This window comes from Amphiprion ocellaris, chromosome 9 (genome assembly GCF_022539595.1).
Source record: "Amphiprion ocellaris isolate individual 3 ecotype Okinawa chromosome 9, ASM2253959v1, whole genome shotgun sequence".
Taxonomy (NCBI): Eukaryota; Metazoa; Chordata; class Actinopteri; family Pomacentridae; genus Amphiprion; species Amphiprion ocellaris.
The window spans coordinates 20,632,946-20,649,541 of NC_072774.1; positions in this window are offsets into that span (position 1 = coordinate 20,632,946).

Below are 16,596 nucleotides of genomic sequence, written 5' to 3' on the forward strand. Positions count from 1 at the left end.
GTACCTTTAGCAACAATAATAGTGATAATAAACCTCTACTTTAGCAAAGAAAACTGTTATAACATGTGTGATGCAAGAAAAACGAGTGGTGTCCATTTATTAAATACAGTCTTTCTGCCTTCTGAAGGGCAAAAAACTCAGACATTCACAAAGTGTGTGATGCATGACAGGTTGTTTCTTCATGTAAAATAGATTTTTGGTTGAAAATTCAATTAAGCTGCTCTATTTTAGAGGCTCAATGGAGGCGGGTCATTTTTGACCCTGAGGACAAGGGAAGTGCACAGGATCTAAAGACAACACAAGGGTTAAAGCATCAGAACTATTTGATAGACCAGGATTTCACAGTAGTGATACCAATATCTTGTAGGTTCTTTGCCATCAAGAACTGATGCTGTTTTGAGAGCAAAGGGAGGCTCTGCACAGCATCCATATGGTTTTCTTAATAAAGTGTTTGGTGGGTCAGTAGTGAATAGTGAGGCACATCGGTCACGGCCTACGTCAGTTAAAACATTACTGCTATGAAACCGTGCAAGTAGACGTTGCTACTTGCTGTAGAACATTCAGCTGAAACCAGCTGCTGGTGGCAGAGTGAAATATGCTTTTTTAAGCAGTCTTTGCTTTTTAAATCCACTGCATCTTGACAGCACTGTTTTAAAGTGACCTCACGCATTTCAGCAACAAAGAAGTGGTCTGGCTCTGAATGACTGCTTTTAACTTATTATCTACACCAAAAGTTGGAGTGTAGTTTGCGACTGACAGTGGTGCTTGTGATCACCTTTACCTGTATTTTATTAAACATCTGATTAGCTTAAAAATATAGTATAATACAAAAGGTGAAGGACTGCCAGAGCTAGAAGAACTCTGGAAGTGAGTTGCAGGTCAACAAGCAACTCTCTTCTGCTCTGGAGAGTTCTGGTGACACTCCGAACTGACAATCTGAGCCAATATGACTTAATTTGACAAGTAGGATACATCTTCTGTTATCTCCAAGAAGGCATTAAATTATGTTTTGGCTGTAAACCATCATCCGGTTTGTTACCTGATGCCTAGCGCATATTTATATGAATAGAAGGCTTTCTCAGTTGTCTTCTCAGAGTGACCGAAATGGCCAAATATGAAACCATTAACAAAAAATTCCATATGGCATATTGCACAGTTGCGTCAAAAGTTGTAGTCTAACCTATTTTCATAGCTTAGCTTCCATACACACAAGACAAAAAGCAGTAGGTTTAGAGAGCATTTGTTTTACTAAATGAAGAACAACAGCCTACATCCCAGATTAAATTAAGCATCAGTGATGATTAGATTTTTTTCATCCATTTTTCACCATGTAAACATACAACCATAAACTAATGCGCTGCTGCAACATAACATGAGCCAGCTGAAGTAGCTGTAAAATGTAACTTTGCTCTCAAGATTATATATTTCTTTACTGCTGTTATTGAGGTGGTGTCAAAGTCATCTGACCTCCTCATATCTGCTAATATCTGTTTCTAGCCTTGAGAAATTCAAAATATGTTGTATGGTGTGATCAGGGGCGTGATTCTTTACTGGAATTCAACTGGAAATGAAAAGGTAAAACCAGGAATCAAGCAAAAAAAAAACTGAGTGAACTGACCAGATAGACAGATTCAGAAAAATGCCGAACTGCTAAGCTCTAACTTTTACACTTGACTTTATGTCAGACTATACATATAAGATTTGACTTTGATAGACTGCTGTATATTTCATTTTGAGATCTTTTAGGGATCACATTGATGGAAGGACGATGAACTGACTTACTAAATAAATAATTCATTTGTTTATTTATGGACTTCGATAAACACTTGGACTGACAGGCTCAACTTGAAGCTTTTCCAAATGCTATCAAGTGGACACATGCAGACTGACTGATAGGATGTAAGTAGCTTGGATAGATTAAAATAAACTACTGAAAATATAGAAAGACCTCACAGTGAGACAAAGAGTCAGTAACTTTCAATCTCTTTCCTCCGAGGAGTCTTCATCCTCTCCTGCTTCATCTTCGTCCCTTTCCGTTCAACCCGCTCTGATCATTTGTCCGCCTTACCTTGAGTACATTTTTACTTCATCTGTCTCTGCAATGCCTTGTGCGGTGCTGTCTGCCTGACAGGCTGGCCTTTTTAAATGACCGTTTGTCATTGAGGGAGGTGTCAAGCTACTTTCTTGAGCTGTTTGTCCTCAAGTATTAGGGTGAAAGGGACAAGGGGAGGAAGAAAGGGGAGTGGTGGAATGAAGAGAGAGAGGGTGTGAGATGAAAGGAGGAAGTAAAGAGGCAAGGGATGGAGAGACCACAAAGAAAGGAAGAGTGATTTAAAGAAAGAAAATAAATCCTCCCACTGCTTTAAACGGCTGTGAGAGAGAGCATTTTTCAAGCCTGATATAACACCAAGTTATGAAAGGTAATCTGTAATGTAAGTGTGTGACAGTGATAACTTGGGCAGGTGGAGAGGAATCCTACATACTTAAGACCACAAGTACAGCCGGCTGATCCTTTCAAACATGGCTGATGAGGCTTTATTCTACGGTGGTTCTTTCTCTCTCCTTCTCTCTCCTTCTTTGTGCCCCCTCCTCTCCTTCTCATTCTCTCATTTCTGTCTTACAAGCTCACTGGGCCTCGCCTGCTGACATGCTTCAGCACGACCACTAAGCACATCCCCACTGTTGGGTCTAGAGTTCACACTGCTGACAGTGCCAATTCATTAGTGTCCACTGACGCACAGCCAAACTCTAAGTCATAATGCCACGAGGCATTCCTTTTTTTTTTTTTTTTTTTGAAGATCTTTCTCTTTTTTTGGATTTGGTCCACAGGAAGGAGCCATTAAAAACGATGCGCTCCCTTCCTTCACATCAAGAACCTAAATCAATTAGGTGGACAAAGAATGAGAATGGCAGTAAACGCACCCAAGCATCAAAGACACATCAGGAAAAAGAAAGAAAAAAAAAAGAAAAACAGGCTCATTTATGTGTGGTTGCTTTCCTCTGAGCCTTTTCAACACTTTAATTAAATTGGATCTGCCTCCTAATTATTCTAATTGATAAATTATAACTTGATTATGTCACATTACGGCTCAGTAAATCTTAAATGCTCATTTGCTTGACAAATACAGAAATGACTACCACGCATTTGAAGTGAACACAGGATGGCCTTGGCCATACTGAGGGGAATGAACAGAGCACTGAAGATCCCCATTTATTTTCAGTTGCTGCTCAGGGTTGGGTGATAATTTATCTCCTTTAATCACTAGAAGACCCGTCAATTAGAGCCTTTTTAATTTCATTTCAATAACTAATCTGGGAATTAGGGGTTATAATGCACATGCTGTAACTGTATTCAAAATATATTGCCACTTTTCTTTTTATGCACTTCTTGCTGGGAAACTCAAAGTTATATTTCTTGAATGGCTTCTCTGTGAAAGACATGAGCTGGAGCTTGATGGCGATAGCTTTGCTGCAGAGAAGGATTTGCTTAATGCAATGAAAATATCAATGCATGTGTAGCGTACTAAGGAGCAGAACATTCCTGAGTACCACACAAAGATCCAAAAACCCTCTCCCAAAGCTTTAAATTTGGTAAGACACCATTTCAGGAGACAGCTAACCCAAAATTCACCTCCAAATGGAGCATCTGCTGATTGGATGTTTACTACTAAAGGACCACTCACGGCTCTATTGGAGACAACAGGATGCCTCCTACCTCCACTAGAATCTGATAGGGGTCATAAAGTGTTAACTGTGAGGAAAACCACACCTCTGCAGGACTGGCATTCTGACTTCTGATCTCTCAATACCTCACACACAGAACTTTCTACACAGGAATGAATTGAACCGTTTAAATCAGAACATTAAAGAAACACACCATTACCGGAATGATGATCTGGACTCAGTTTCTGATACCAGGTTGATCAGGATCAGTGTTGAAGAAGAACACATGGAATCTGAAGTGTTTGTGGAAGGTGCGCACACATTGTATAGAATTAGCTGTATTGAATTAGTTAATAAATGTTTGTATATAATTATCGTCGGTTCTACCGTGTATTTCCTTGTTTTGGGAACTGGAGGTCAATGCAATCAGAGTTTACGACTTTCATAGCAAGACCGATCAACTTCATTTTAATCAAAGTCTCTTTGAGACTTAGCTTAAATTGATATTTTCCTCAGGCAAGCTGAGGATGGTGCCCCTAAATTAACAAGTGCAATTTTAATCATAAAGTGTAGTTTCTACCGTTTCTAAACGTTCCGCTACACATGTGAATTGAAATGTGTGAGGTCCGGAGTGTCACTGCTCACCCACTTGAGGGGGAAGCAAACCAGGAGTAAACAGGAAGATACATCTCAATCGAGAACCAAGCAGCAGCTAATGAAAAAAACAGTGGGTGCAAGTGGTTTGCTGTCCTCTGCAAACACCAATTTAAAATGGGAATTGAATGAACAGTAAGTCTTCCCAAGATGTCTGTTCGTCTCGCAGTCACCTTTGACCCACAACATGAACCCCTGCGTGAACTCTAATGCCTGCAGCCATCAGCGGCACACACAGAAAAATATGTGTGGGTAGCAAGTCTACATGTGTGTCAGAGAAAGCAACACTGACAGAGATGCAGAGACAAGCAGTTTGGAGGTTATGAACCCTCTGAGACCTCATTAGCTAGGGAGCTTTCTCCGCTTTGTGTCATCTGACAGGATCTGCTGACTGATGCTCAGTGGCCAGCACAAGTGGGTGACCATACTGTAATTTTAGTTATTTGACTTTAGTCAGAAACCTTTTTGTCATACAGTGGTGCAGCTGAATTTGGTGTAGTGGCTCACTTCAAAAGGTTTGCTAAATAATTAACTACTCAGTGAAACAACTAAAACAACAAGGCATTGGTGAAGGCCAGAGTTTTAAGCTTCATCTGCACTGCAAGCTTGGTTAGTTGCTAGCTTGCTGCAGCAGTAACAGATGTAAGCAGAAATGCTTGTGCTGTTTTATTATGAATGACTGCATAATTGGCACATAGGAAGATCAGCAGATGATCAGTTCAGATGGATGATATACTGTATATTACTTCACGCTATTGCCCAAGCAGAGCTCCAAAGGCACAGGCATTAACACTGAATACGAGAGATTACAAAACAAGCTCCTCCCATGAATATCCAGGAATTGGTTTTGATTGATCGCTTAGTGTCAGATTTTACCCAATGAGAGCATAACAGCAGCATTAGATGAATGTGTTGTACATGATCAGACCTTATCATGTTTTAATTAGATTCCCCACATTAATTGTATTTGCATTGTTTCATATTCTGCGTGGTAAAGGCTGTTGATGGATGGTCCACCTTGTCTCATAAATGACTGCGAGACTACTCTGTAATCGCCGTATTGGCATTCTTTTATTCAGTGCGATAGAAAGCATTGATTGTGGTCAGCAGTTGTTTGCAGCAGAAACAGCTCTGTTATATAAGTCTCTCTGAAAAGGAACAGATTTGTCATGTAATCTTCACTTGCTACGGTTTCCACTGACATCAAAAACTTGTTAGAGAAAACACAAATAGCCCAACTGAGCAATCACAGTTCTTGCAGTCTCAATCTGGTGTCTTCGCAGTCACTATAGCCCCAACTTGTAGCTGCATTTTTGAAAAGAAGAAGCTTTCACCAGACATGTGTGTGGGCCCTGAAGGTATGTTGTAACCCCTTAACACAATCACTAAAAATCCATTTTAAGTCTAACAATGGTATGCTGTCTCTGCTACCCAGTGAAAACTAAAAGTGAGGTCATTTGCATTTCTAGTACATTTTTGGAAGTAGTGAAAAGGCTGCCAAACTGCTTTTTTTTTTATCTTAAAATGTTTCATTTTTATTCTCAATATGTGATCTGATAATAAATGAATAAATAGCCTTTTTTTTAAGGAATGTTTAGGCAACTTATAGCATCTGGCTGAGATAAAGGATTGATGCTATGTTTAAAGGAAGGCAATAAAAATACATGGTTAAGGTTGTAGGATAAAGTTTTGAGTGAAGGAAAATTCTTGTTTGACAGTTCTAAAAGTAATTACCAAAGCAATCTGTGTTAGGGGTTGTTCGTGCTAACACAGAAAGACGTCAGCCATTCACATTCACACCTACAGCCAAGTCAGAATCACCATTTAAGCTAACGCGTGGGGTAAGCTCAAGCGCCCGTAGAAAACCTATGCGGGAACAACATAAAAGCTATATGGTAACACCAGTAACCACTGCACCACTGGGTTTAATGTCATCTGAGAAAAATTGATGCGATTTATTTTTTTTTTGATAGACCTTCTTGATCATGTGCCCATGAAAGGTGGAAAGATGTTAAAATCATGACGACAGTTTAACTTTTGATTTTCAAGGTGAGTATTGTTACCAGGATCTGCACAAAGGAAATGCCTATAGGGATGAATTAATTTACCTATTATTAATCAGGGCTCATTTTAAGGTGTCAGACTGTGACATGGCACATTTTTATCCAATACTGAAAACTACATCAACTTGTGTGAGTCATCACCGACCTCATCTGTGCTTGTTTCATGTTCTGTCTCTGAGGAAATTGTATTTTCTTTGTTGCCACAAGCTGTGATTTCTCTCAAAGAGGATGGTTTTCATGTTAATTATCCTTTTTTTGCGGATTTATTGAACTGTCTACAGTGCTGATGACAGTGAACAAAGTGATTGCACAGGATTTAAATTTTTTTGGTGTGATGACATGATTTGTATTCGCCGGTGCATCCAGCTCACAATTATGGAATTTCTCATAAATGGCATCTGAAAAGAAATTGTCGAAAGATGCCCACATGCAATTTCCATCAGTGAAGTTGATGAATTCAAATCGAGAAAATCAAATACCTCCACCGTACTTTGAGACTTGATTTTGAGCTTTCCTGTGCTCACACTGACAGCATAAATCTCACTTGGTGGAGTTTGAGGCCAAGGACAATATTGAATAACCAACCACGGCAGAGTGACAGATTGATCTACCGTGAACATGATACAGATGTAACCACGCTATTCATCTTCTCACTCTGTCAGCATATTAAGATGCAAGGTGTGTTTGCCATGCCGCGGTAAATAAGCTTTTATTGTGTCAAAGCCTCAGGGACTCATGTAAATATTTAAAATCTTTGTATGAATATACTAATTTAGTCAGAACATCCCCCTCAGGGTGCTGATGCTGTTGATCATCATTAATCTTTTAAATGACATAAATTAGGTGAGATTAAATGTAGAATGTCCATCCAGAGAAGGGAGACTTTATCAAAATAAAATATTACATAAATATTAATATTAGAATAAAATATTTTTATTTCTTTACTTTTAATGATCTTCCCCACATGCTAATGATTAAAGTGTGGATAAAAGTGAAGAAATGGTCTTCATATAACTTTTTCTAGAAAATGTTCATGCTACATTTATTTTTTTTAAAAGAAGAGTTGTTAAAGTCTATGTTCTGCACTCTGGCAAAATATCAAAAATGAATTTTCCAGGGATGGTGGGTTCAAAGCAATATCAAAACCTCAATCCATCATCAGTACCTGTTATCTTTGAAAAACCCACATGAACTCAGGTGGATATTGATCATGGTAGTTGCACACACCAAAAATCTGTGGGAGGTCAAGAAAAAAAACCCTCAGAGGGACCTCCAATTCCCACAATCCTCAGTTAACCCGAACATCAGCACAAAGTGATGCAGCTCTCAAGGTCAGAGGAGATGCCTATACCTACATAAATCATGAGAGGAGTCATCACAAGAAAAACTCGAATACCCATAAGCATCAGTCAGCCTCAGTGTGTAAGCATTTTTTTTCTCCTTGCCTCACAAAGACATCCATCAGATTTTTCCTCTCCATTTTCTCTCTGTTTTTTGTGATTCATCTGTTTGGTCTTCATGTTTGCTTGCGAGCTATCCAGCAAAGGTGAATCCGCAGGCCTTTATACACAGCTGTTTCTGTCTTCTTACCATCTCTTTGTGTTTGTATTGTATTGAAACAGCTCAGAGTGAATATTCACCTCGCCTAGAGGAGCGAGACATCGCCATTAGTCTGGGTGACGGTCCTGAAATTCAACGCAAGTAAAATAAAGCCAAAATGTCTGTATTTACTGTAGAGAAATGTTAATGTGAAATAGATTTTGTGATGGATGATTGCAGCTTTTTTTTTATATATAATTTGAATGTGTTTAAGCTCTTAAGTGGCAGTTTGTGATTTTAACATTTATTGCTATCATTAGGCAATTACACCCACTCTAGTCTGGGCTTTAAATGTGATCTTATCAGCCACAATTTCAGCCCTGAAGGACAGAAATCACATCTTTTAGCACATCGCAAAGTTAATAAGATTCTTGTTAATAGCATATTGCCTGTTTAAGTTATCAGATTGGAAATATTATATATTTTTCTAATTGTCTATAAATTGAACTTTCCAATTTCCTTAGTCTGTTAAAGACAAAAAGCTCTACCAGACTCTGACTATACAGATAGTGGGATAGTTCTCTGTTAGTTAGAGTCTTGTCATGGGATTTATAGACTTACAAATAATTTTATTTTTTACCTTACTGTACTTGAAAATGTGTGATTAAGAAATGTACATGAACATGACACAAAATAGAAAAGTTTCTTCATCTCAAGGCCTAAATAGTTTAGTCGGTCTATTTTAGATGACTGTACATTTGACTTCTCTGTCCTGCAGTCCTTCAGCACATTGCAGTCTAAGTTTCTCACAAAGGCCCATTAGCATTTCTTTATCACGAGTCTTTGATGCACCTTTTGAGAGAAATGGCTAATTAAATAGTCAATACCTCATGCAATTCCTGGAAATTTGCTTATTATTGATCCACCCTCCACCTCTCCTGCTGTGAACCAGATGCATTTCTCTATTGATCCTACATCAGACTGTGCAGTGTACCGGCACAGTATTTTTAAATCTCAGGCTATTACGTATTGATCTAGAAAAACTTTTCATTTTTGCTGCAAAATACATACAAGTTTAGTTTGAAGGGGAGTCATTTTCAGCTTAAAAGCAATATCAGACTCACTGGGGCATTAATTTCTACACTCATAATGAAAAATGTATTTGTTTTCATTAATTTATCCCAGGTACTACAGCAAGGTTCCTGTGCGCCGTTAGTACAAAGGGCATTCTTGGCTTGCTTGGCTCCTTTATTATAAATCCTTTCCTCTGTCATTGCCAGCATCATCGTTTTTGGGAAAGCGTTTGAAATGTTTCGAGTCAACAGCCACCTCAGTGTTAATTCATGCCTAATTTACATGATTTCTATATATGGCTCAAACATCAAGGTACACCCATTGCGGTTTTGATACAGAGGTGCTTTGTTGTTAGGAAACGAGGAAAAAAAGACCAAAAAACAAAAACAAAAGTCTATTTCTGTCGAACGACAACCCTCCACAGTCTTGTGGATGTCAGAAGTTGAATTTACAAGACAAAGACGGTGGGTGCACTGCCGACATGCTGCAACTCTCTCCTGACAGATGGATGAGAAATAAGCAGCAGCTCAAAGGAAAACACATTCCCTGTAAGCTGAAGTAAGATGTTTGGCAAGATGTCCACTGTTTCGAAATGAAAGTTGAGGGTCTGTCACTTTATTTTTTCCGCAGCATCTATTAGCCATGTGTTGATTGTTGCTTTGGTCTCTATTTTGTTGTAGTTTTGAAACTCTGACTATCTGTGGTGGTCTGGTCTATGCCAGCGTTTGGTTCACACTTCATTTCCACCCTATCAGCTAAGGAAATGACAAACAGCATTTTTCAAGGACATCGTAATAGGGTATAAAGAGATATTATAAGATTAACATGTTAAATCCAAGATTCCTTGTGTCTCAAATACATTTAGGTAGGCTTTAACTGAACCATGTTGATTATAATTAGTCATTTATCTTGAAATACACAGGTTTCAAGAAGGCACCAACCCTGAACCACGACAGGAATTCCAGTTTCCACATACTCACTTCCCCTAATCCCTGTTAACTCAATATACTGTCGAGCTGTTTAACTTGTGTATATAAGAAAAATCCCTGTTTATGAATATGTAATGAAGTTTTACAGAGCTGCAGGCATGATTATGGCTTATGAATATGCATAACTTAAATCTGGGAGACTTTCACACTGTTTGGGAATTTTCCAGGCAAAGGGTGTCAAGCGTCACACTGTTGCTGCACCAGGGTAACTGATGGAGACAAATTCTTAATGCATTCAGAAGAAAACAAGGAAAACATTAAGTGTGATGCTGCATTTACGATCATGGCCTTTATTGTATCAGCAGGTGGTCACAGACAGAGGTGGAAATTCACAGATACAACAATAATTAGACTGATTACAGATCTGCAGTCTTCTTTCATTTCTGACATCTATTACTATAATATGAAGATGCATTTGTTGGCCCTGTTTAGATTATTGTCCTTGTATTGTAGCAGAGTAGCTTTATAATGCATGTGTTTCACTGATATAGCTTTTGCAAATACATAATGTAAACAAAGGAAAAGTTAGATATGGATTAAGAGCGATATTTCATAAATAGCAACACTGGATTGTGTCACTATCTTCACATTATTTCCTTGTTTTATATGCTGGCTTTTGATCAAGATTTCACTACTGAGGAGATAGTTTACATATTTTTTTTACTCATGACTAGAGGTATGTAGCAAAATTGGTTTAATGTGCCAAAGTTTGGAATATGCATATCTGAGATTTCTGCCTCTATCAACGAGGGGGTTTTGTTTGTGGTGCTTGCAGTCTGTTTGTAAAAAACAACAACATATATTTCCTGTCTGTGCCAGGAACTAAAGGTACTCCACAGACTTCATTGTGAGCAGTTTTCATGTGAACTATTTCCTGTTGCATGGAATCCTTGTGAAAATGGTAAAACTAGCTGCATCTGAAATCTCTCCCTTGTTCCCTCAATCAGCACTCCCTGTGCAAAAATTACAACAACAGTAATTACGCTATAGTGAGAAGTAAATTGGGATTTCAGCATGCTTTTGAGTTATCGCTGGCAGGTGTAGTGTCTCATTGCTCATTTACGCATTGTGAGGTTTTAATGAGAATGCAGTGTACATGGCACTGACGTTAGTGTTTTGTGTTGCATTGGGAAGAATTTTGAGGACGCTACAGGAGCATAGAGCATAAATTTCACAATCAAATTGCCAAATCTAAATAAAACAATGAATAAATACAGTGCGATGTGGTGAATAATGTGTTATTTTGCACACAGTTCTGTGGATTAAATGGGGATGTTGTTGTTTTCTCGAGGCTTTAATTACCCCAAACGATGTTCAATTTATGTCCAAAGTATTTATGCGGAGGTAGTAATCTCTAGATGGCAAGAGGAAAGTGAGTCTTTCTTTTAATTTGGGTGATTTGATCCGTATTAGCTTGTATTTATTTCAAGTTGTTACTGTAGCTGCATTTCCTATCAGACTTACAGCGCTAATCGTCTACAAACTGTTCCTCACAACACAAAGATAAGTGCCAGCATCTTCTGTCTCTCTCGCTCTCTCTCTCTGCATATGTGAGCGAGACACTGTGGCTCATACTGTGCCCAGGTGATGAATGACCAACACTGGATAAAGTACACAGCAATAACCTCCAGGCAATCCGGAGCACACTTGGGTACAGGCCAGCAAATTTATCATTCAATTGTCAGAGGATTTTATCAAGTGTGTTTTCTCCTGTGTCTTTTGATTTATTTTACAATTTATAAAAGTCCGAGTCAGCGTTCGACAAGTGTCATCGCAGCCAATACACAGCAAGCTTAAGCAAGGCCAACATCCACAAGCAAATCCAGAACTGAACAGTGACCCGTGAACAACAATAGGACGTGGCATTTTGAAAATTTACAATTTAATAAATTGCTAAATTTTCGATTCTCTCTACAACAGAGGAGTGTGAGTGGTGCTGAGGCCAATAGTATGCTACAACCTAAACGGAAGACCTCGCTCTCTCTCCTCTCTCTGCTCAGACGAGTGGAGTGCGTGGGTTTGGGCAGCATGGTGTAGGAGGCACAAACCCTGCTGAGCCCCGTGGGCTATGAACACTCATCAGCACATGGAGTGCACTTCACTGTCTTGAACAGAATATACATGCTTCCCCATTACACAAACGGGTCTACAGCGGCGAGAAAGTTGTCTCAGCGAACCACTTGTTTATTTCTGTCTGCCAGACTAATTGTTAATCATTTTCTTTTTAATTGTGGTGGTGGACCTGGCCTTTCAATCTACAGTGGCATGCCTCCCAAGGCTTGCCACAGCGTTAATGTGATGTTCAGGCTCATGCGTTTTGTCTTGCAGTGGCAGCCTGTACCCCAGCAGCCACTGAGCACAGCATGAAGGCAGCCCTTCAGGGACATTACCAGGCCAGCCTCTCACAGGCGTAATATGTAAGCTGCTTCTCTCTGGAGGCAGGGAGCCTGGTTCTCTGTCTTGCCCAGCTCTTGCATCTCTCTCTGGGGGCTTCACAGTGCCTATGTGGGGGTGGCAGTGATTGATGATGCCCACTCCGTTTAACACACTGTGGAAACCTAGCAGCAGATGGGCATCTACAGATGTATGCTCCGCTGAAAAGCTACACGAACCCAGGTCTTAAGGAAGTTAGCTTTGCCACAGTATGTCAGTGTGTTGTTTTTACAAGTGCAGCGGATCATGTGTCAGTTTCTGCATCTGGATCATCTCACTGAACACGTAACATCTGATATGGCACATGTTGAGAGAAGGGTAATTAATAATTCAAAGTGCTATCACTCCTAAAGACATGGAAACTGTCTAAAAAAATATTTAGCAAAGTGAGTTTTATTTCATCCATTTTAATGCATTAAATTTGAAATTTATAACATGAGTACTATACGTTCATGAATGTTCTTTTTGTCCAGTTATTGGATCATTACCACTGTGTGTTCTTGTCATTCAGTGTAGTAACGTGTTCAGAGAAATAGCATTTTGTGCTGCAGGTTCCCACTTGCTCATTCTGGAGAAATTTGAACCCCCATTTCCCCACGAGTTTGATTTGATGTATTAATCTTATCAACTTTATAAGAGTGCAGATGTGAATAACTTAAACATTCTGAAGTTATTTCCATGCAAAGAGGAGAAGAGGGTAGGAGGAAGTTATTTGTCGGTCTGGTGAAGTGGGAGGAAGTTCCATTTAATTGGATTTTGACGTGCCCTGTTGTCATGGCACCCAGACTCCAACCCTACACATGAACTTACGTGTATGTGTGTGTCTGTGTGTGCACGCACGCTTGTGTGTGTATGTATGTAAGACAGAACAGGAGCGAGTGAGAGACAAGTTGGAAGAGAAATGAAGACAGAAAGATAGACAGACAGGGAACAAAAGAGAGAGGAATTATCTGACACCAAAAAAAATGAGCTTCTGTAAGGAGCGTTTAGCGATGGAGGTATACGCAGTGATAGTGATTGAGAGAAATAAATGTGTTTGGCCATTTGTCACAAAGGGCTCAGGCTACAGCTGGTTAAGTGGCCACGGATCTCTTCACCAGTGGCAAGTGAAATCACAGCCAAGAGGTTTAGCGCATGTGTAATGAAGGGACACAAAGTCCATCTGCATCTCAGTCTGCTTTGATGCTTTGATGTGGCATGTGCTCTATCTAGATTTATCTCTAAACCCATCTCTATTAAAGACACACACATCATTTGCCCGTGCTGGATATGAAGCACAAATACAGCAAGCCTAAGCAGAGGTTTTTTGTTTTTTTTTAACTGACTCAGGGAAAAAAAAAAATCTATATATCTAAAGAAACAATTTGAGGAAATAACTATTTACACGCTATGTACTACTGCCTCAGGTGCCTTGCCTAACACCATTGGAAAAGTTGGCAGCAAGTGCTTTGTTTAAAAACATGTAATTTATACCCAGTTTCAAAATTATCATTCTTATTTTTCAGAAGTGCTGCATGCCATTAGATGTCTTGGGTTCTGGTTAGGAATGTGAATATATACAGATTTGAAAAATAAGACTGAAGCTGTTGTTTCTGATCATGTTACCAAATGGTTGCCTATTTACACATCCATCGGAGCCAGATTATTCATTTTGGCATTTGGAGTTGTGTGTTTTTGACCTTTCGACAAAACAAAATGTCTAATGTTCACGCCTCCTCGTTGAGTCTACACCAAGTCCTGAGAAAAATATCCAGCTAAGTGCTTCATCTTATTCACCACTCGTCAACTAACTAACTGGGCACATAGCATAGAGTAGGTTAATTATGGCTTTTTCACTAAAAACAGGGTTGATGGGAACATTCAGAGGGATCAAACACAATTGCTCAGCAAGATATATGCACTAAATAAACTGAAATACAGCTATCGCACGACTTTACTCCACCCTCTGGAGCAAATGGCAAGACAATCTGGACCCAGCCTGTTAATAATGATATGAATATAACATGTTATTTGTCATAACATTTCCTGTGTTGAAATAAATTCTCGATTGATGAATGCATTGTTTGAGACTTTCATTATATACTATATACAGTGATATTTTCCATTTTTGCACATCCAAGAAAACACAATATGCATATTTTTAATTATAGTTTCATTTATTGAATTGAAAATGCAGTCCAGCCTATCTTGCCCTGTGTGAAAATGTAATTGCCCCCTTAAGTGTAGCTGGATATCATTCACAATGATTCCTTGCTGCGATGTGACCGATTGTCTACATCGTTGTCATGCTGGCAATAACTGCTCAAGACAGTTATGTGCATTGTTTTTGCTAAGTTCACACATTGACATTACACCAAAAAAAATTCAGCTCCCACATTTGCAGATACAGAATATGTTTCATTCTTTCCATTACACAATTTCTACTACATAAACGTAATGGTTAAGAATACATCTGAGCCAGAAATAACTTTGGACTATCTGAGCTGTGCCTTCCACAGTTTTATGTGGATCCAATCACCAGCAGTGTGGTGCTGGTGGTATAATTACACATAAGAGTTCAGGGGTTATACTGATGCAGCTGATTACTGGCAAACAGTGTCATTTCTCCCCCTGAGGCTTTTACTATCTGGACTGTGACAAACTTGAATGTACATTGTCAATAAAAAATTTAAGTGTGTTGGTTAAATTTAATGATATTATCATCAGTTGTGCTGGAAATCTGACCTTGAAAAGAATCTGTTGCGTGCAATTTAGTATTAACTTAGACAAATGCTGCACTATGGCAATAAAAATTGAAACCTGGTTTTGTTAGTTTTGCTGTCTAATCTCCATTCCACAGCTGCATTTGGTGAAGAAGAAGTTGGAAGTTTGATTTTGAACAAAACAGATTCCATTGTATTTATATCAATCCTTTCTTTCTTGTATGTTGCAACATAAACAGACCAGGCCAAAACACTTAAGTTGATGGAGCTGTAAGCACGAGGTATGAGGTGAACAATTATCATCCCAGCACACAAGCATTGTGTTGAATTTAATACTGATCCCCGTCCACAGAAACAGAGTCATTAGTCTATATATCCCACCAGTTGCCAGGGAATGTTAAGAGCGACATAAGGCAAGATTAGCCATCCATCCTCAGAAGTACCAAACTGAGCCTCAGTTGAGTGTGAATGTAAACACTAATATTGACATGCAGAGCTCTAGCTCTAGCTTAACTGTGCACAAGGGAGCTCTAGACAATCCAGTCAAACACACAGAAAGACACTTCTTCTATGGATGCCTTATGAGAGCAAGCACTTATCACTTGTGTGAATGTGAAGTGTTTAATTTTTAAGGTGCTCCCAAGTCAGAGAGCAGGCACTTTTTTACTGAATACATAATTTGGAGAATTTAGAGAAATGCTGTTGTTTTTATGGAGGAGGTGCTGAAGCAATGATGGAGTTTAAGGAGACAAATTGAGTCTCTTTGCATTTAATAATTGACTATGACACTGTTAATGGTGATAGCTTACAGTGTATTTCATATCACTTCACTCTGTGTTATTTCATGTGTTTGGCAGATATCAAAAATAGATAAGGCAGCACCTCAGTGTTGCATACAAGCACTTAGATCCCACAACAGTGCTGACGAGAATCTGGAGCATCCAAATTTAGTCGAACAAAATCCAGGGTTAATCATCCAGGATATGGCACAGGCACTCAAACATCTGCTGGAAAAAAAGAGAGCATGATGACTTGCATGGAAAGTTCATTTTCCTCTCAAATAAATAGAGGGGGGAAGTGAAATTACTTTCTCATCTTCGATCCAAAGCTAGTGGTAGTTTTGAAAGAGGCACAGTGATATTGTCCAGAGGGCTGCCTGCTTTGAAGCAGCAAGTGATGTTTACAAAAAATCTGAAGCTGTTATTTATTACTAACTGGCTTCTCATTAGTCATTTGTATAAGAAAAAATATCACATACAAAATCTTAATTGTAATTGGTTCTGAACAAAATCCAAAGGCAAGCAGCTATGCACACATGGGTTCAAGTAAGCTATATCAAGGTTGTGCAAATGTTGTAGATATTAACCCACATCAATTGACGGCTTATTGCTGGCCAAGTGAGTTTAGGTAGCTCATAAAAATTCTTTTTTTAAATCTCAATTTAGTTTTCAAATCTGTGAAATGTGGACATAAGATATG